Raw genomic sequence first — 22042 nt, 5'->3', positions numbered from 1 at the left:
CGACATTATGGAATCACTTTGAATCGACTTTTTCATACAAGCTTGCATACAATAAACCTTTCGTTTCGAGATGCGTAATGCCACCCCAACTTTCGACATCTGCTCATACACCACGTACAGCCGGCCAAAAATAAATACCGGACAAACTATATTCAACCGTATTCCCTAGCCAATGTTTATAACCTAGGAATGGAAGAGAACAAGAATGAAGACAGTTATACAAGAGTCACTCGAAGACACAAACATGTAACAGCGAAAATCACAGCTCTAGCGATGACAACATGGATATAAACACATGCGAAGGCAGCCGAAATGATCAGCAATCGGTAGAAGGTAAAGCTGATCAAGAAAGAAAATTAACACAAGTAGCGGAAAGCAGTGCGCCCAGGACTGTTGGCAGAAATAATATTCGATTATTTATTTTTCTAAATCTATTAAGTAGTTTTTGAATGGCAGTTAGCGCCGCAAATTGTGTTTTTCCAGAGAAGTTCCTCAAAAAGCTTCGTTACTGAGTCTCTTGTCGATATTCTTACTTAGAAAAATTACAGAATTTTATTAAATGTATGATACATTATAATGTACAAAAATCCAAATTCCTAAAAAAATCACCCCAAGAATTTTTTTTCACGCTGAAAGCCTTATCCACACTCCTCCCTTAATGCAGCTTACAAAAGACTACATAAGCTTCTGACATCAAAAATAGTAAACCGCCTTCTGCAGTATTAGTGAAATGAGAAAACTAAAGCAAACAACATTGACATAACCCTACTGTATGCTGAACTAAATACCTGTCGCAGGTGTTAGTGATGTGGGGGATAACAAAGAAACCACATAGGGCGGTCCTTCGGCGAGACAAGGGTTGGTGCAAGCCAAATAAGCCGCACACATAACACTATTCAACATTCGGCAGAATTCGGTATTCGGCAGAATTTAGCATTCGGGAGAATTCAGCATTCGGCTGAATTCAGCATTCATTGAGCAGAATTCAACATTCGTTCAGAAGAATTCAGCATTCGGCAGAATTCAGAATGCGGCAGAATTCCGAATGCTGCAGAATTCAGTATTCGGCAGACTTCAAGATTCGGTAGAATTCAGTATTTGGCAGAAATTAGAATTCGGAAAAATTTATATTTCGGCAAAATTTATTATTCGGCAGAATTCAGAATTCGGCAGAATTCAGAATTCGGCCGAATTTAGAATCCGGCAGAATTCAGAATCTGGTAGAACTCAGAAGAATTTAGAAATCGGCAGAAGTTGAAATTCGCTAGAAGTTTGGATTCGGCAGAAGTCTGAAATCGGCAGAAGTTTGAAATCGGCAGAAGTTTGAAATCGGCAGAAGTTTGAAATCGGCAGAAGTTTGAAATCGGTAGAAGTTTGAAATCGGCAGAAGTTTGAAATCGGTAGAAATTTGAAATCGGCAGAAGTTTGAAATCGGCAGAAGTTTGAAATCGGCAGAAGTTTGAAATCGGCAGAAGTTTCAAATCGGCAGAAGTTTCAAATCGGCAGAAGTTTGAAATCGGCAGAAGTTTGAAATCGGCAGAAGTTTCAAATCGGCAGAAGTTTGAAATCGGCAGAAGTTTCAAATCGGCAGAAGTTTCAAATCGGCAGAAGTTTCAAATCGGCAGAAGTTTCAAATCGGCAGAAGTTTCAAATCGGCAGAAGTTTCAAATCGGCAGAAGTTTCAAATCGGCAGAAGTTTCAAATCGGCAGAAGTTTCAAATCGGCAGAAGTTTCAAATCGGCAGAAGTTTCAAATCGGCAGAAGTTTCAAATCGGCAGAAGTTTCAAATCGGCAGAAGTTTCAAATCGGCAGAAGTTTCAAATCGGCAGAAGTTTCAAATCGGCAGAAGTTTCAAATCGGCAGAAGTTTCAAATCGGCAGAAGTTTCAAATCGGCAGAAGTTTCAAATCGGCAGAAGTTTCAAATCGGCAGAAGTTTCAAATCGGCAGAAGTTTCAAATCGGCAGAAGTTTCAAATCGGCAGAAGTTTCAAATCGGCAGAAGTTTCAAATCGGCAGAAGTTTCAAATCGGCAGAAGTTTCAAATCGGTAGAAGTTTCAAATCGGCAGAAGTTTCAAATCGACAGAAGTTTCAAATCGGCAGAAGTTTCAAATCGGCAGAAGTTTCAAATCGGCAGAAGTTTCAAATCGGCAGAAGTTTCAAATCGGTAGAAGTTTCAAATCGGCAGAAGTTTCAAATCGGCAGAAGTTTCAAATCGGCAGAAGTTTCAAATCGGCAGAAGTTTCAAATCGGCAGAAGTTTCAAATCGGCTGAAGTTAGAATTCGACAGAAGTGAAAATTTGGCAGAAGTTTGAATTCGGCAGAATTCAGAATTTGGCAGAAAATGCTCGGCAAGAATATCATTTTGGCAAGAAGACCATTTTTACAAGAATGCCATTTCGGGCCGAACGGTACTTCTTTGCCGAACGGCAGTTCATTTCCGAACGGCATTTCTTCGCCGAACTGCAGTTCTTCGCCGAACGGCAGTTCTTCGCCGAACGGCAGTTCTTCGCCGAACGGCAATTCTTCGCCGAACGTCAGTTCTTTGCCGAACGGCTGTTCTTTGCCGAACGGCAGTTCTTTGCCGAACGGAAGTTCTTTGCCGAACGACTGTTCTTTGCCGAACGGCAGTTCTTTGTCGAAAGGCAGTTCTTTGACGAACGGCAGTTCTTTGCCGAAAGGCATTTCTTACCGAACGTTATGTTATTAAAATTAAAGAAGAAAACACGGTTCGGACACGGCAAAGGTATACGTGACGAATGAAGGCGTATGGACTGAAATCTTGGAACACGGAATTATAAGTCGCTTGAATTCCCTGGGTTCAGCCGAATCCTGGGTGGGCTCTGCTTAACCTCTAAAAAGCCACTATTCCGAAAGCAACTCCGACGAAGCGAGTCTTTGCCGCTTTAGCTAAGGTCCTAATAAAGTCCAAAAATCGGAAAAGCACAGTAACCCAATCAGAATGTTAACCAGCACATCAGGATCGACGCCAGTAACATTCTGATTATGACATACCGGTCAAGGCGAATGGCAGCGGACAGGACATGGATCACGAATTGGACGGCGACTTTGGGCTGACCGGCTTGCTGTTCTACTTCTGGAGTAAGGTAGGTGGCCACCGACCTGAAATATCGAGTGCGTTAACAGTATAGCTGGCTCCGTCCCGCTAAAATCTTAGCAGGTCTCCGGGTAAGTTCAAAACTCGTTCTCAATAGTTGGTGGTGCTGGGTTCAGATGGACCATTCCCGATTTTACGACGATCCGGCTCTGGGCACTACTTCCCATGAAGGATAGTGTCAACCCAAGTATGATCTTCCGGTAAAATGGAGAACAATAAAGCAGGGGAAAGAGAAGTTGGTTAGAGTGACTCTAAAGAGGGCAAGATCTTCACCAGCAGGCGGGCCCAAGAGGATGGCACGCAAGGACGCTCTTACTGCCGAAGGAAAGAACGCCTCTCAACAGGGAGAAAACTGGAGCACCGTTGTAGGTCGGAAGAAGAAGCAAAGGAACAGCAAAAGCGGAAGGAGGAGAGAAAAGTTGTGCAAAGGAAAAAAAACCTCCGGCTCCTCTGAAGGTGCCGAAAGGAGAAGCCATGCTAGTCAAAATTAGTGACGCGATAAGGTATGCAGCTTCAAGAAGGACCCAGAGCTGAGGGATTTGGTTACAAATGTAGTGCGAACCAGGCGTACCCAAAAAGGTGAGATGCTCTTTAAGTTGAAGGAGGATCCCACGATTAACAGCTCGACTATACAGGTGAATATGACCGCATCACTGGGCAAAGAGGCAGAACATAAATCAACAGCTTTGCCTAGTAACGGTTGGATGGTCAAGAGCCGCCCCACGAGTGAATACAAAAGTGGTGAAGTGTATAAAGTGTTTGGGCTTTGAACACTTTTTAGAGGCTTGCAAGGGCCCGGAAAGATCCAGGATATGCTGGAAATGCGTCATTTTGCGAAAGACTGCACACAGAGATCGAAGTGCTTGCTTTACTTTCCAGAGGACGATAATGACGATCAGATGGGTGGCTTCAAATGCCCTGCTTACAAGAGCGCGATTGAAGATCGAAGATAATGGAGTTAATCCAGATAAATTTGAATCTTTGCGACACCGCCCAGCAACGTGTGACGTCACTTCGATTACATAGCCGTATCAAGTCCCACCTGATAACGGGTATGGGGAAATTACCCATTCAAGAGTTGATACGAAGGCTTCGTGTTCGCCAAAATCAACAGCGTCTTTGTGTGCAACTCTTACGCACCTCTAATGTTGGCAGTGAATCAGTTCAGCCTAATGCAGTTGACAGTGAAGCAGTTCAGCCTTTGCTGGAGCAGTTAACCGAACAGTTGATCGGCCGAAAGCCGGTAGGAATTAGTGGTGACTTCAACGTCTGGGCTGTGGAGTGGAGCAGTAGAGTAACCGACACAAGAGGGTGTATCTTACAGAAAGCTTCGTTCTATTGGAACGATTCCGAGAGACGAGAGAGAGTCTATCATCGACGGAACGATCTGTAGTCCTCCACTGACGGCAAACATGGACTGGAGAGTATGCGAGACGTATATCCATACCCCGACCACCAGGCGATTCGCTTCGCAACAAAGACTTCCTTTTAGAGGCCCTTCGGCCGAAAAGCAGGATCGAGAACGTTGATGCAGCTGATCCAACAAGAAGGATTATGTCTAAGAGTCAGAAAGCAGAAACAGTGAGCAGTATCGGAACCAGATAGAGAGGAGCGCAAGGCGGCCGCTTTAAAGCAGAAGCTAGGGCCGCTTAAAAACGGGAGCAAGATTAGCAAGACAGATTGCCACAAGGAGCTGTGCCGGGAAGTACACGCCATTCCTTGGGGGACGCGTACCGTGCGGTGATGGTGATGATGCAGGGCCCGTCGAAACCAGTTGAAATGCGTTGGGTAACCTGTAGATAATCGTTGAGGGTCTATTCCCCCGAAACCGTACGATGAAGAAGAGGGAGTAAACATGCACGACAGGCAAGAGACTAACGATGAGGTCGCAGAAGCATCGAGGTGCCTGAAATCAAAGAAAGCCCCCGGTTCGGATGGAATACCAAACTTAGTGCTGAAAGCTGCGATTCCGGCATATCCGGACATGTTCAGGATGGTATTGCAGAAGTGTTTAAATGAAGGCAACTTCCCCGAAATGTGGAAGGTACAAAAACTGGTGTTGCCGGGCGATCCGGCTTCGTATAATCCGATAGGTCTGCTGGATACACAAGAAAACTCCTGGAAAGAATCATCCTTAACAGGCTGACGAAATGCATAGAGAGTAAGCGCGAACTGTCCAAGAAGCAGTTCGGATTTCGCAAAGGAGTATCGATAGTGGAGGCAATTTGGACAGTGCTCGAGAGGGCCGAGAAGGCATCTCACCAGAAGCGAAGAGGAAGTCCATATTGCGCTGTGGTCAAGATAGGTGTGAATAATGCGTTTAGCAGCGCCAGCTTGGAAGCCATCGCCGCAGCGCTGCACAGAACGAGGGTCCCCGACTATCTATGCCAGATCCTGAAGAGCTGCCTACAGAGTAGAATGCTGTTGATCGAGACGAACGAATGGCAGTTTCTCAGGGTTTCATTCTTGGTCCAACTCTCTGGTACGACGTGACCTGAGCTCTGCGGTTGTCCAGGAAAGTAAAAAAATAGTGGGTTTCACGGACGACTAATGGTGACGAGTGAGACACTTGAATGGGTGAATGGTGGAAATGAGACAATACGAAGAAAAGAAGGTGGACCTACCGGCACATTCCAAACCTGTCGATGTGGATCAATAGAAAGCACGGAGAGGTGAACTGCCATCTGACCCAGCTCCTGTTGGGCCACGGCTGCTTCAGGAAGTATCAACATCGGTTCGGGCACGCAACGTCACCGTTTTGCCCGAGGTGTGAGAACGACGAGGAGTACGTGGTCTTCGAATGTTCGAAGTTGGAAGCGACACGCAGATGCTTGAAACGTTAGCGCCAGGCATCAACCCGAATATTGTCGTCAACAGAATGATAATCGACATAAACACGTGAAACGCGGTCAACAGAGTGGTGCCGAAGATCATGATCGCCGTACAGCGCAAATATCGTGGTGAACAGCGAGCAACGGTTTCGAGAGAGCAATCACCGCCGAGAAACTCTCCACCGGAGTAGGCTGGATCCACCACCGGGGACTGGTCGAGTCGACCGCGACAGAGCACCGAGTATGGGTTAGTCGGGGTGCCAGCGAACCGGACGCCATGTTCTACCTGGAATAGCCGCACTGACTATGGCATCCTACCGATTGGCCCGAGAGAAATATACCGAAAGCAAAAGAAGATTCGGTATCCGGAGAACTTTTTCGCTGGCGAACTCTCCGACGGCGTAAATTAGATTCACCGTCGGGGACTAGACTGAGAGGATCGCGACGATTGTCGTTCGTCGGAACACCAGCGAACCGGACGTCTTGATCCATTAGAATCGCGGGAATGACCGCGGTACCTGACTGGTTGGCACGGTTTCAGGGGGAACGTCCTCGCCGGGGAATTCTCTGTCGGAGTAGGCTACGTCCATCTTCGAGGACTAGGGCGATTCATTCACGAACAGGTCAGCTGAATGACTCAATCGGGAAATGGTGCTAAATGGAACGAGAAGGGAGCCAAAGGGCTCAAGAAGTTGTGGTGCTGAATGGTACAAGGGAGCCGAAGGGCTCAGTAAATTGGACAACCTGGAGTTTCCTGCCCAGATTGTCTTCATAGTGGAAGAGCACTAATTCTCGAGCCACAGCTAGCTTTCGTACTACAATACAGAAATGGCCACTTTGAGTGGATAGTCGAAAACTGGCGGTGTGTCGAGGAATGGTGCTCTAACCCTGCTGAAGGAACTAACTACTAAATAGTTGAACTAGAATGGGTGCTATGCACACAAAAAACCATCCCCTAAGTAATGCCGTAGGCCAGTCTTCCCATGAACATCGATAAGTTTGCACCTGTGCACAAAATTTCATGCACGTGTTCAACCTCAAACCTGCTTTGCCTTTGTGTACAGGTTCGCCTCGAACACCGAACCCAAGCGAACGTTGTGCAAACTTAGGTCTAAACACCGTGTACGTACATCGTGTGCGTACACAAGAAAGGCACACACAAAAAAGAATGAGTCAACACTAGTGATGATGAGTGTTAGAAAGAGAAAACTAGTGTCATGAACCTGTATGTACGAACACCGCGTACGTACATGGGGTTCGGTTGTGCAGACTAACATATGTACGTGTTTTGGTACGCATTAGCGCGTTCGAGTTTGCACACGAAATGTGGGTTTAAGTTGAGCACAGAACTTGAGCGAACATGGTGTCCGATGTTCATTTGGGAAGTCTGCCGTAGGGTAGTGCCGGGGAAAGAATCTGGTTCGGCGGCAATAGTAGTTGTATTAGCGGGTCGGGTAGCTGCCCTGCCCCGTTCCTTGAGTGAGTTTTTCAGCATTTTTTCAGCTTACGGTGTTTTTGATTATTTTTTCTACTCTTGAAAAAAGACACACATACAACAGACGTTGCCTCAATTCGTCAAACTATTCCAGTTACCCGAATAACTCAGGGATAGTCATATTTGAGTCCCACTTTTGAGACAGTATTGACAGGTATCATTGGAAAATGCAATTTTAGATTGAATTCCCGCACATTGTCCAATTTGTGCAAATTTACATGTAACCTGTTAAATGGTTCAATAATAACAACAACAAATTTAAACGAATCTATAAATATGGTTGAGCACAATCATTTCAGCATCACTCGCTTCTGATACGTGGAAGAAATCACATCATGTCTTCGCGACTCTTGCTTCTCGTTTGCGAAGGTAATTTGCTTCTTGATTTCTGTTTTACATCAATGAGATTGATTCGATTTTTAGTTCCTCGTGGCTGTTGAATTTGATATCATATGACTTACATGCCATGTTTATGAGGTTACTCAACTCTATTTGGTTCCTTTATGCGTAAGACACGAACAACGAAATGAACTCATAAACATTTAAATAATGCCTTTCTGGAGTATTTTTGTGATCTGAAATTATTACATTGTTTTGTTGGCATAGAGTTCGGAAATTATTGCGAGGAAAATTTTAAAACGTGATTTGCTGATTACTGATTTACTGATACTTAAAAAAATGATTTTTGAATAAAAATAATTAGCTTTTGAAGTATTTTCTTTCATACTTACTATTCAGAACGAAAGAAATGCTCGGCCTCTTGAAAAAAGTTTTGTTTGATTGTAGGATTATGATCGTTTTACTATACCCTGGAAAATAGTTTCAATTCAAACTCTTGTGCATACCGAATCAAAGCTATACGAAAAGCGTAAGATGCTTTCGAAAAAGTCGTTTTATTTGAACCGGAATGAGAAAACTGTGTACAATTTGAAAACACTTGTACTGACAGTATGAAAAAAGAAAGAGGCTTCTTAAATTGAATCGATCCCCAACGACTGCCTCTTTCTCCTCTGTTCTCTTTCTATTTACTGATCATTTAACTCTTTTTATATTCCATAACGAACATCAAAAAAGAACGGGACATAATGCTTAGCTACATGATTAGTAATCGAAACGTATTGTTCCTCTCTAAAGTCATATTCTCACGAGTAGCTGAAGGATGTGTGTGAACAAATCGGCTGCCACATGCCGAACAGATGAAATCAAATCGTTAATCCTAACTTACTATCTTAAAATTACAACCAGTAGCAACGTTTTAGTCGCTTTCTAGAATTGCATATTGATGTCTCTCTGCTGATTAATCGCATTGTTTGTGCACATTCACAGACAGCAATTAGCAACCATCGAGAGCTATTAAAATGCTGCTAATAGTAAGTTCAGTGTGTTTACACCAGGAATGGCTCAAATGGCACGTTCCCCATATGTAAAATACAAGGAAAACAAAACCTAACTTCTCGACAATCTATACCATTCTTAGCAAATGGATGTAAAGGATTCCTTAAAATTGATTAGAATTCTTTCCTTTCCCAGTTAATTTGGTTTCGGTCGTGACCAGCATCGGCATTGAGAATGATCAATACAGATCACAATCAAGAATTGACCGCAAGATTGTTTTCCCAATGATCGTTTTGCAATCTTATCTTGTCCTGATCCGTAAAGGAATAGTCGAACACGGGTGATATGTTATACTTACTAAATAGTTATCTTTCATCCGTGGTGATGCCTGTATTCATAATAATATGAACTAATTATAATATGCAATCTGTAGAATAATAACTCAGAATGTAACATATCACATTCCAACCCGACGAATCGCAGTCAATTTAACCAACTCCGTAGGTATCCGCTTACATAATATCATGCTGAACAAAATAAAAACGGCAAAGATATCTACCATAATCCATTGGTAAGCTCCTTCTCAAGTTGGTCACGTAATCGGTACGGTACGGGAACCGAGGCACAAAGTACGCCAGATGATATCAGTATACAGCGACGGGGCAACAGCTTTAATCCAGGTTTAGCCAAGCTGTTTCCACCCCGGAACGTGTGGAGTGTTACACTTGCTGTCGGCACTCCTGCCCGTTACCGGAACTACTCTTGTGCCCTTCAGAAAACCACACTCGACACAGTCGATTTTCACTGCGCCGGGCCAGCTGTGTGTCAGCTAATTCACACTCTTAATCTTCGCCTGACTCCCGCCGACCCGCGAAACACAAGGCAAAAAAAACCGAGCCAGATTAAAATCAGCAAATTAATTTTTAATTTGATTCCACCGCAAACGTTTCTGGCTCGTGAGCTATGCTCCGGATTTCGGCAAGCTGGACACTCTCTTTCTGCACCCTTTCTCCTCTCGGGCTGAGATTACACAAATTTTAATCCTCACTTAAATAATTGAATCATCCACACCCTCTTCTCGGAACGATAAACGCCGCCGGTGAAGATGAACCACTCCAGGGTGGTTGTCTGCGCGACAGCGATGAATTTTATATATCCTTTGGCTAGTGCTCCGGATCCACCTTTCGTTTGGTACAAGACGGCGTATTCTGTTTCTGACAGATTCCGTACACCACCCTTACACCGGGGTTCACACAGACAGAACGGCTGGACCCAGACAGGCCACAGTGCCAGCCAAATTAAACGGGTTGCTAAATTTCACAAATCGATTTTTTTCCTGCTCTGCTCTTGCACTTCACATCTTTCCACATCTCCTAACGACCACATTTGAGGTTAACGAATTTATGGATATTTTCCAGCTTTTTGATCTCACTTGAACTTATTCCGCTCTAGCACTTCTTACGGCACACATTGTCCGGTTGATACTAAGATCTTTAACGAACCGGAATTAATCCGAACATTGAGCTAAACCCCTCGTCGCCAATAACGGTGCTGACAGCTGTCAAACTAAGCCGCCCAACACGGAGCGGAAAATTTCAATAAAACCCGCTAACAATTTTCACACACCCGGTCAACCGGAATGACCCGTCTGCTCCCAACGATGTTTTGTGTAAATATTTTCCTTCCAAACCTCGCACTACTCGGTACAACAATACATACGTACTTCAAACCAACGTGAAGTTGACTGCTATGTCAACACAACAAAGCACAGTGGTAAACATAAACATCAACCAACTGACAAACCTCACAGGATTGATCACCATAACAAATTAACAATCATCAAAAACAGAATAACAATCAGCCTCTTCTTGTTTCGATCGGTGCTCGTAACAAACACATGTCATTTCCCGTTCATTCTAGAACCGCAGCTTCTGGATATCCGGAAGAGGGTATATTTGTGTGGCACTCGCGGTTTACAAAAACTGCAACGCAAAACCGTACAGCGTCCTGGTGCGTACTGACACGTCCGACGGACAAAACTCGACTGACGAAGCAGCGGTGGTCCCGCATCGCCATTGGCTGCTGCCGTTCGTGTACAACCCGAGTCGAGACCGTTCGGGTGCCGAGCTAGACACGAACGTTTCCGGAATCGGCACGCGTTAGACCGAAGTGTGACGAACCAACACGAAGCGGGGACGAAAGCGTTCGGGTTGGGTATTAAAAAAACCGAAGCGCACACGATACCGACAGCATAATTGTGTTATTGTGTTTGTTCCCTTGCTACTTTTGCTCGGGTGCCAATGCATTTATAGCTCTATTCAATCCTCATAATCAGCCGATGCAGCCAGACATTGATCTAATTTTTTCTCGCCCTTTCCATGATGCGCCACAGAGCACTGGGTTGAAGCGCACATAGCACATGATTTTGGAAAGGAAAAAAAAGCACGAGACATGCTTCTCGTGCCCAGCGATTGGAAAGTTCCGACACGGGCAGCTGCGGACCACACGAAGATTGCCCCTCTCGGTCGTTTCGTTGCGTTCTGTCAGGTCCGGGTCGGGCCGTGCTGGGCCAGACCGAGCCGGGACCGGACCGGGTGGGTTCAATTGGTGGCGCCCTGGACTGGTGGCCGGCCATGTCGTGATTTTCTTTGATGATGAAATTATTTTCTGCTCTTCGCTCGTATCTAGCTATAGGTATAGTGAACTACGAGCTGCTGCTGCTGGTGGTGGTTGGTTCGTTCGCACATCGGTCGGTCGGTCGTCGAGCCGTGCCATGTCTCAATAAGCAACATCGCGATCGGATTCTGTCTAGGAACGGGTCCGGGCGTGATGTTTGTATTTGAAATTGTAATTTGCCTGGGAAAGTAATTTTATTAGGGGTAGATAGCAAAGGAAATGATCCTGAAAGTTATTTTCCGAGATAGTTTACGCGGTTTGGTTGTTTGAAGATGATTTTATAGATTATAAGAGACTTGTAAAGCTTCAAAAATAATGTAAAGCTTTAGAGGTGAATGGGAAGTATTTGAGAAACTTATAACACTTATAACACTTTATAGCGCTTCCGGGAATGTTGTAGCGCATGCAGGAAGCTTGCAGCGCTTCCGGGAAGCTTGTGACGCTTTCAAGAAGCTTGTGACGCTTCCGAAAAGCTTGAGACGCTTGCGGGAAACTTGTGACGCTTCCGGGAAGCTAGTAACGCTTTCGGGAAGATCGCAACGCTTCCGGGAAGATTATGATTCTTCCGGGTAGTTTGTAACGCTTCCGGAAGGCTTTTGACGCTTCCGGGAAGTTTGTGACGCTTCCGGATTACTTGTAGCGCTTTCGAGAAGTTTGTAATGATTCCGGATAGCCTGTAACGCTTCCGGGAAGCTAGTAGCGCTTCCGGGAAGCTTGTAGCGCTTCAAGAAAGATTGTATCGCTTCCGGTAAGCTTGCAACGCTTCCGGGAAGCTTGCAACGCTTCCACAAAGCTAGTGTCGCTTGCGGGATGCTTTAAACGCTACCGGGAAGCTTGCAACGCTTTCTGGAAGCTTGCAACGCTTTCTGGAAGCTTGTAACGCTTCCGGGAAGCTTGCAACGCTTCTAGGAAGCTTGTAACGCTTCCTTAACGGTTGCAACTCTCCCGAGAAGCTTTCAGCGCTACTGGGAAGCTTGCAGCGCTTTCGTAAAGCTTTTAACGTTTCCTGGAATCTTGCAACGCTTCCAGGAAGCTTGCAACGCTTTCGTAAAGGTCGCAACTCTTCCACGAAGCTTTCAACGCTACCGGGAAGCTTGTAGCGCTTTCGGAAAGCTTGTAACGCTTCCCGGAATCTTGCAACGCTTCCAGGAAGCTTGTAACGCTTCGGTAAAGGGTGCAACTCTTCCACGACGCTTTCAACGCTACCGGGAAGCTTGCAGCGCTACCGGGAAGCTTGCAGCGCTACCGGGAAGCTTGCAGCGCTTCCGGGAAGCTTGTAGCGCTTCCGGGAAGATTGTACCTCTTCCGGGAAGATTGTAGCGCTTCCGGGAAGCTTGCAGCGCTTCCGGGAAGCTTTTAACGCTTCCGGGAAGCCTGTGACGTTTTCGGAAAGCCCGCAGCGCCCTCTGGAAGCTTGTAACACATCCGGCAAGCTTTCGGCGTTTCCGGAAAGCTTGGAACGCTTCTGGAAAGATTGCATCCGCTTTCAGGAAGATTGCAACGCTTCCAGGAAGATCATAACGCTTTCGGGTAGCTTGTAACGCTTCCGGGATGCTCGCAACGCTTCCGGGAAGCTAGTAACGCTTTCGGGAAGATCGCAACGCTTCCGGGAAGATTATGATTCTTCCGGGTAGTTTGTAACGCTTCCGGAAGGCTTTTGACGCTTCCGGGAAGTTTGTGACGCTTCCGGATTACTTGTAGCGCTTTCGAGAAGTTTGTAATGATTCCGGATAGCCTGTAACGCTTCCGGGAAGCTAGTAGCGCTTCCGGGAAGCTTGTAGCGCTTCAAGAAAGATTGTATCGCTTCCGGTAAGCTTGCAACGCTTCCGGGAAGCTTGCAACGCTTCCACAAAGCTAGTGTCGCTTGCGGGATGCTTTAAACGCTACCGGGAAGCTTGCAACGCTTTCTGGAAGCTTGTAACGCTTTCTGGAAGCTTGTAACGCTTCCGGGAAGCTTGCAACGCTTCTAGGAAGCTTGTAACGCTTCCTTAACGGTTGCAACCCTCCCGAGAAGCTTTCAGCGCTACCGGGAAGCTTGCAGCGCTTTCGTAAAGCTTTTAACGTTTCCTGGAATCTTGCAACGCTTCCAGGAAGCTTGCAACGCTTTCGTAAAGGTCGCAACTCTTCCACGAAGCTTTCAACGCTACCGGGAAGCTTGCAGCGCTACCGGGAAGCTTGTAGCGCTTTCGGAAAGCTTGTAACGCTTCCCGGAATCTTGCAACGCTTCCAGGAAGCTTGTAACGCTTCGGTAAAGGGTGCAACTCTTCCACGACGCTTTCAACGCTACCGGGAAGCTTGCAGCGCTACCGGGAAGCTTGCAGCGCTACCGGGAAGCTTGCAGCGCTTCCGGGAAGCTTGTAGCGCTTCCGGGAAGATTGTACCTCTTCCGGGAAGATTGTAGCGCTTCCGGGAAGCTTGCAGCGCTTCCGGGAAGCTTTTAACGCTTCCGGGAAGCCTGTGACGTTTTCGGAAAGCCCGCAGCGCCCTCTGGAAGCTTGTAACACATCCGGCAAGCTTTCGGCGTTTCCGGAAAGCTTGGAACGCTTCTGGAAAGATTGCATCCGCTTTCAGGAAGATTGCAACGCTTCCAGGAAGATCATAACGCTTTCGGGTAGCTTGTAACGCTTCCGGGATGCTCGCAACGCTTCCGGAAAGCTTGTAACGCATCCTGAAGTTTGCAACGCTTCCGGAATGCTTGTAGTGCTTTCGAGAAGTCTGTAATGATTACGGGTAGCTTGAACCGCTTCCGGGAAGCTTGAACCGCTTCCGGGAAGCTTGAACCGCTTCCGGGAAGCTTGAACCGCTTCCGGGAAGCTTGAACCGCTTCCGGGAAGCTTGAACCGCTTCCGGGAAGCTTGAACCGCTTCCGGGAAGCTTGAACCGCTTCCGGGAAGCTTGAACCGCTTCCGGGAAGCTTGAACCGCTTCCGGGAAGCTTGAACCGCTTCCGGGAAGCTTGAACCGCTTCCGGGAAGCTTGAACCGCTTCCGGGAAGCTTGAACCGCTTCCGGGAAGCTTGAACCGCTTCCGGGAATCTTGAACCGCTTCCGGGAAGCTTGAACCGCTTCCGGGAAGCTTGTACCGCTTCCGGGAAGCTTGAACCGCTTCCGGGAAGCTTGAACCGCTTCCGGGAAGCTTGAACCGCTTCCGGGAAGCTTGAACCGCTTCCGGGAAGCTTGAACTGCTTCCGGGAAGCTTGAACTGCTTCCGGGAAGCTTGAACCGCTTCCGGGAAGCTTGAACCGCTTCCGGGAAGCTTGAACTGCTTCCGGGAAGCTTGAACCGCTTCCGGGAAGCTTGAACCGCTTCCGGGAAGCTTGTACCGCTTCCGGGAAGCCTTAACCGCTTCCGGGAAGCTTGAACCGCTTCCGGGAAGCTTGAACCGCTTCCGGGAAGCTTGAACCGCTTCCGGGAAGCTTGAACCGCTTCCGGGAAGCTTGAACCGCTTCCGGGAAGCTTGTACCGCTTCCGGGAAGCCTTAACCGCTTCCGGGAAGCTTGAACCGCTTCCGGGAAGCTTGAACCGCTTCCGGGAAGCTTGAACCGCTTCCGGGAAGCTTGAACCGCTTCCGGGAAGCTTGAACCGCTTCCGGGAAGCTTGAATCGCTTCCGGGAAGCTTGAACCGCTTCCGGGAAGCTTGAACCGCTTCCGAAAAGCTTGAACCGCTTCCGGGAAGCTTGAACCGCTTCCGGGAAACTCGAACAGGCTCCGGGAAGCTTGAGCTAATTCCGGGAAGCTTGAACCGCTTCCGAGAAGCTTGAACCGCTTCCGGGAAGCTTGAATCGCTTCCGGGAAGCTTGAATCGCTTCCGGGAAGCTTGAATCGCTTCCGGGAAGCTTGAATCGCTTCCGGGAAGCTTGAACCGCTTCCGGGAAGCTTGAACCGCTTCCGGAAAGCTTGAACCGCTCCCGGGAAGCTTGAACCGCTTCCGGGAAGCTTGAACCGCTTCCGTGAAGCTTGAATCGATTCCGGGAAGCTTGAACCGCTTCCGGGAAGATTGAACCGCTTCCGGGAAGCTTGAACCGCTTCCGGGAAGCTTGAACCGCTTCCGGGAAGCTTGAACCGCTCCCGGGAAGCTTGAACCGCTTCCGGGAAGCTTGAACCGCTTCCGTGAAGCTTGAATCGATTCCTGGAAGCTTGAACCGCTTCCGGGAAGATTGAACCGCTTCCGGGAAGCTTGAACCGCTTCCGGGAAGCTTGAACCGCTTCCGGGAAGCTTGAACCGCTTCCGGGAAGCTTGAACCGCTTCCGGGAAGCTTGAACCGCTTCCGGGAAGCTTGAACCGCTTCCGGGAAGCTTGAACCGCTTCCGGGAAGCTTGAACCGTTTCCGGGAAGCTTGAACCACTTCCGGGAAGCTTGAACCGCTTCCGGGAAGCTTGAACCGCTTCCGGGAAGCTTGAGCCGCTTCCGGGATGCTTGAGCCGCTTCCGGGAAGCTTGAACCGCTTCCGGGAAGCCTGAACCGCTTCCGGGAAGCTTGAACCGCTTTCGGGGAGCGTGAGGCGGTTCAAGTTTAGTCCAATTTTATTGCAGGCGTTTGGTTTCTTGAACCAAAAGACAAGAGTTCGTCTTCGCTTTCGCGTCAGCAAACCATAACTATATTTGCTTCCCGGGACATCACTCGGGACATGTGGCTTTAAGCGTTCACATATGTCGTGTGAACTGTTTGGAATTTTTTGTGTCTAACTAGTGCTAATTTGGGTACTAGTTTAGATACATCGTCTAACTAAACACCCAGCCCGAGCAAAGTCTGACAACAAATTGAAAACTAAACTTGATGTTGTGATGTTCGGTAAATGATTACTCAGGTTGTTGTCGTTTTGGTCGTTTTAACGGTTAAAAGATCAAAATGGAGAGCAACAAAATTGTCCTATGACATCAAACAGAAAACTAATTCTGCTATTAGTGAGAGTAAATTGAAAGCTCATTGAGATGTTGAAAAAAAAATTGATAACAAACTATGTATTCAATTTGATGTTTCATCAAAGAAATATAAACATAGAAAATTCTTCTAATAAACAAGGATAGCAAAAGGGGATCAAAATTTGATATCATATTTAAAAAATCTAAAACTGATAGCAAAATAAGATTTCAATTTGATGCTATTATCAAAATATGATTTCTACTTGTTGTAATTTTGATGTTCGACTTTGCTCGGGAGATGGTGCTAGTTACTGACGAGATGAATTCGAAACACAAAAAAGCAAAACTTAAAAGCTTGCAACGTTTCCTGGAAACTTGTAACGCTTCCGAGAAGCTTGCAACGTTTCCGGAAAGCTAATAACGCTTCTGGTAAGTTTGTGACGCTTCGGGGATACCTGTAACACTTCCGGAAAGCTATTCAGACTTCCAAAACGTTAGCTGCGCTTTCGGGCGGCTAGTAACGCTTCCTGAAGGCCGGTAGCGCTTTTGGGATGTTAACAACGCTTTCTGGAAGCTTGTAACGCTTGTTGGAAGCTAGTAATGTTTTTGGGAGGTTTATAACTCTTCCGGGAAGCTTGTAACGCTTCCGTGTGGCTCGAGCGGCTTCGTGGAAGCTTGTGACACTTCTGAGAAGTTTGTAGTGCATCCGGAAAGCTTGTGGCGCTTCCGGGAAGCTTGGAGCGCTTCCGGGAGGCTTGGACTGCTCTCGGGTGGCGCGAACCGGTTACAGGAAATTTGTGCCGGTTCTGGAAAGCTTTTAACGCTTGAACCATTTCCGGAAAGCACGAACCGCTTTCAAGAAGATCGAACCGCTTCCGGAAAGCTTGAACCGCTTTGAAGAAGCTTGTACCGCTTCAGAAAGTTTGTGCCGCTTCCAAAACGCTTAAAACGCTTCCTGGAAGCCTATTCCGGGAAGTTCGAACCGTTCCGGGAAGCTGCGCAGCTTGAACCGGTTTCAGTAATCTTGAACCGCTTCCGGGAAGCTTGGACCGCTTCCGGGAAGCTTGAACCACTTCCGGAAACTTGTGACGCTTTCGGGAAGCTTGTAGCGCTTCTGAGGAGTTAATAAAAAATAATCTTTTTCGAAATTTAGGTTAACTTTGAAGCCATGCTTGAATCGTAATGAACTTAATCGAATTGAGCAAAAACCCCGTGTGAACTCGTCTCGTGATTATTCTGTATCTTCGTCTAAAGCCTGACACTGATACAACATTGAGCTAATTTTCTCCAGTCACAATAGAGCTGATATTATCTTCTGATTGGAAACGAAACTAAGTATACATATGAAAAAGTCAAAGCAATAGGTACATATAGGTATTAGCACGACAATTCTCCTGTCCTGAAATCAATTGGGCATAGCCGATGGGATCGTCTTCATACACCGTCCCCCGAGGATAGCAATGAGGATGACAAAGTGCTGTTCAAATATTGATCGAGAAGTTCCCAAATGGAACGCGCAAGGGTGACAGATTTCTAGCACTTGAGCACAGATCTGTCTTCTGTTCTTTGAAAGGGACTGCCACCGCTCTTCTACCGGTAGGTATGCCGCTTAACGTACATTTCAATTATGTTCGTTCATATAATATTGCTTTAGTGGTTTCACTTCGCACTACCAACCAACCAACCAACCAGCGAGAAAGGGGTGAGTGCGAGGAACTAAATATTTGATTCAAAAGCAACAGTGTTCCATTGCTAATGTTTTAGTAGGAGTGAGTACATATTTAGATATGCCGGTGCTACCTGCCACTGGGATAGTCAGAAATTTGTTCCGTTCAATGTGTTCCGGCTCGAGCGAGAGAGGAAGATGTAGCCGGCGGCGGCGACGGCGATGCTACGAGAAGGATTAAACTGTTCACTCTGAAACTATGGAAAAGCTGATGGCCCAACCATTTACTACCGTCCAGGCGTATGTTGGTTTGCCGGATGTTGTTTTGATACAGCATCAAGCTATCAGAATTGGATTGAAGTGGTTCGGCCACAACAACAGTGTGCTTTGTATATGGTGATAATAGCGCATTAATAATGATATTATTTAGATTCCGCAGAACCGAAGCACTAGGACGGGAAGCGCGTCGGAAGCTTTGTGCGTCATAGTGGTTATAAATCCGTATTGTCAATAGATTATAATGTCATAACACCAAAGCGGGACGCACTCGAACGTATGTTGTTGGGAAATAATTTGTATCTGTGGTGAGGATTTGACGTGTTGGGTTATTGGGTTTTGCTCTCGGCACGGACTGGTTCTGACTTTAGGAAGTGATTTGGGACTGGGACGATAGGTATAATGTTGATGGTTTGAATTATCTGACAAGTTGTGCTGTAGTGTATTCGAAATGTTTGTATTGACAAAAGTTATCCCGAAACCTTCCGGAAGTCGCATTAATGGCTTGCTGTATGAGAAGCCACTGTACAGTGGTCTAGAACGTAAGTTTAGCGGGAATTTTAATAGAAGACAAGACATACAAACTATATTTGTCATACTTTTCTGTCTAAAAGAAATGTATAAATAAGGATTCGAGCATTTCCTAAAAACGCATCGAAAAGTGAATTTTACAATATAATAAATTCAATCAATTTAAAGTATATCAAACGTTATTTTTTCTAACACAAAATATTTTTTTATGAAGAAAACATGTTTTACACCTCTGAAAAATGTGCAAAAGGTAAGTTTACTACATTACTAAAAATGTTTGTCTTTCCGGTTTTAGTTTCAACTAACATGAAATACATGTTATCCAGATCCAAGTCTGAACAGAAAACACAATAGTGGACGAAATTCACGGGATTAAAGAGTGCAGGTTTCCATAATCGATTACACTGATAAATCTATTATCTAGGTGAACATTTTGAGTATCTAAAACATCTAACCTCGAAAATTGAAAATAATTCCGGATCTCAGTCTAGCCCATGACCTCGCACAGACCAGAAGCTAAAACACACCGCCTATTCACAGCAAAGCAAAAGGTACAAATTTTACCCGCGTCACTTCGTTACTTCCACACGCCAGTAACAGAAAAGTCTCGTTGCCCAACGGTGAGCTACAGGAGTGAAGCAAAAAAACAATGGAGAAATACTGTCGTGATAGACTTTGCGCAAGCTCGAAGAAGACCCACAGCGCGTAAGATGGAATATTTGTTAAAGGTCATCTTACGTTAGTGACGCACCTCCAACTACATCATACAAAAAATGTGGTCCTAGTAACGTTCAATATGCTATCCGATGCAGAATTCATTTGTATGGTGAATAACATGCAATACGACAACATTAAAACCAAGATCCCCGTTTATATTGGTAATGATATTACGGAAATTCGCTTACACGATTTGGCACCGCGCACCAGCTCCGAGTACATTAAAAATGACAAATGACACCTGGAGAAACTTTTCCCCTGAATTCTCAATGCGGTTCGTGTGGATAGAATGCATCTGCACTAGGGTGGTAGTTATTTTTGCCATTTTGGAATTTTGTCCATCCCGAAATCTGAGCATTTTAGTAAATCAACTAAACTTTACGTCTAAAACCTGTAATAGTATGCTCAAACTCTACCAAGTTTCAAATTTTTTCGATCATTTTGAAAAAAATTAGAATATTCATATAAATCTAATGTAAAAATAAAAAAAATTCTCATATTAAACTTCAATCGCTTTGGGGTACATGTTTAAACGGTCCAATTCCGCTTCAATTTTGCCCACATTTTTTTGATACCTTGATTAATTTGCGATGGACAAAATTTCAACTTCGCGAAAATAAATACCACCCTAAGCTACACCAACCTATACCATCTTATTTGCCCTTCAAATGCAAATCTGCTCAAGAATCAGCCTTCATTCAGAACCAGATGCACATTAGAGTGGGACACGGAAAGTTGGCGTCCTCAACAAAGTTTTAGAAAAGCTCGTTATGACGAATTTTGTTGAAGAACATGAACTTGTGAGACTAAAGGTTATTGATTTATAAAGCGTTTTCGATGAAATCTCAAAGCCCCCCCCCCTTTCATATTGTGACAAATTCCAAAAATAAACTCAGATGCCAAATTCCGCATCATTTGAACAATTTTCGACCCCCGCCCACTTCGCCTGAAGTTTTTAATATTGCCGCTATGGGAAAATATGCGGAAAAAATACATTAAATGTTTTAGCTTTTGTAGTGGTACTCGAAAAACTACAGTTTATACCTTTTTTCAAAAGGAAAAATTCTTAGCATTTCAATGGTAATGTTTCTACATCGAAGACCCTTTTTTATCAGCCCTTTTGGTGTATTTTTGGTTGCCAAAATGGGGCCAAGGACGACACATATTCATTTATTTTCTTTAATAAACCGAAGCTGTTAAAATATTCAACCTTATTCTGTAGACATAGCCTCATAAGTCTGACTGGCTGACGGAATTGGGTCGAAAAGCTCACAAAATTGGGGGCTGATAAAAAAGGGTTTTCACTGTATTTCTTGAGGAAGTTGGGCTTTTGGGGCATTTTGTCCCAAAAATCCGTCATTCCTTATAGCTACTCTGATCTATACTGGAAATCCTACATATTTTGCCGGCTTTCTAATGTAAAAAAGTTTCATAAATCGAACAGAACTTTTGCGCCCTTTCTCAGAATACGAGAAGTTTGGGTTTCTACGACATTTTGTCATTCATGTTAAATTTTATCATTTTCTCGTGCATATATCTCTAATATTCTTAAATCAAATATTAATAAAGATCTTTCGTAATAGTCTATTTAAGTCCACTAGGGGGAGAGGGTGGTTCAAATAATCTCAAATTTCGGTGTACATGGTTTATGAATGGTCCCCTTCTGATGAATCGTGCAAGCCGGAGGCTACGCTGCCGGGGGACGGTCAGTGTCGAGGTCAAAAAGATTTGCTTTGCTGTTTCGATGGAATATTTGGCACATCATTTCGGCATACCATAATTTTATTGTTCAATTTTTCGTTGAGTAAGGACTGGAAGACGACTAGGTGAGGTGCGCTACAATTGTTTGGTTCTCGTTCACTTGATGCTGTTTCACCCGGAGCTATCTGACAATCAGTAGGTTTCGGATTTTATAGGGTGGCCTAACACTTACCTGAAAAGAGTGAGAGAGAGAGAGAGAATAATGATTAAATCTGAGAATTTTTGATCATGTGTTGAAATTGTGAAAAAGTTTTCACCAACTTGAAGTCAAAGAATGAGTGATTCAATGGGAAAAATTGTGGATTTCGGCACATCATACTATCAGAAAAATGAAAGAAAATGTGTCCGTTAATACTAGAGCTCAGAAAAATAATAATGATGACGGTATACAAACGAAACGCTGATACTTTTTGTGGCCCTTTTTTGAGGTCATGGACTGCGAATTATGAGTTTAAGGAAAAACTGTAAGTGAGTTTTTGTTTAAATTGAAAACAAATTTAAGTTTTCGACGAAAACAAATTTATTAAACGTTCAAAGCCTGTGGCCTTCCCGCGATATTCTAAAGCATTCAATCAACGAACCCTCAAATTTCGTTCTACGTGATTTATGAATGGTTCTTAAACTGTATGAATAATTAGGGACTTTTTTATATTTTTCCTCGTTTTATCTCGTTGCCTGTGACAAATTCAAACTTTCACAAAAAACTAATAGCTCATTTATTTAGATTTTGGCGTAAGTGCCAATGCATTATTTAAGGCTTTTTTTGGTGGCATCCAA

The 22042-nt window shown here is 45.1% G+C and overlaps 1 protein-coding gene across 1 annotated transcript in view; it reads right to left on the bottom strand.

The window, feature by feature from the left end:
• LOC131684830 (titin-like) overlaps positions 1 to 22042 on the bottom strand; it is a 650991-nt gene that overhangs the window by 382317 nt on the left and 246632 nt on the right. The gene's annotated exons all lie outside the window — the stretch shown is intronic.

The sequence above is a fragment of the Topomyia yanbarensis genome, chromosome 2 (genome assembly GCF_030247195.1).
Source record: "Topomyia yanbarensis strain Yona2022 chromosome 2, ASM3024719v1, whole genome shotgun sequence".
Taxonomy (NCBI): domain Eukaryota; kingdom Metazoa; phylum Arthropoda; class Insecta; order Diptera; family Culicidae; genus Topomyia; species Topomyia yanbarensis.
Note: the sequence above shows the minus strand (reverse complement) of the source record. Positions and strands in the feature narration are given on the sequence as shown.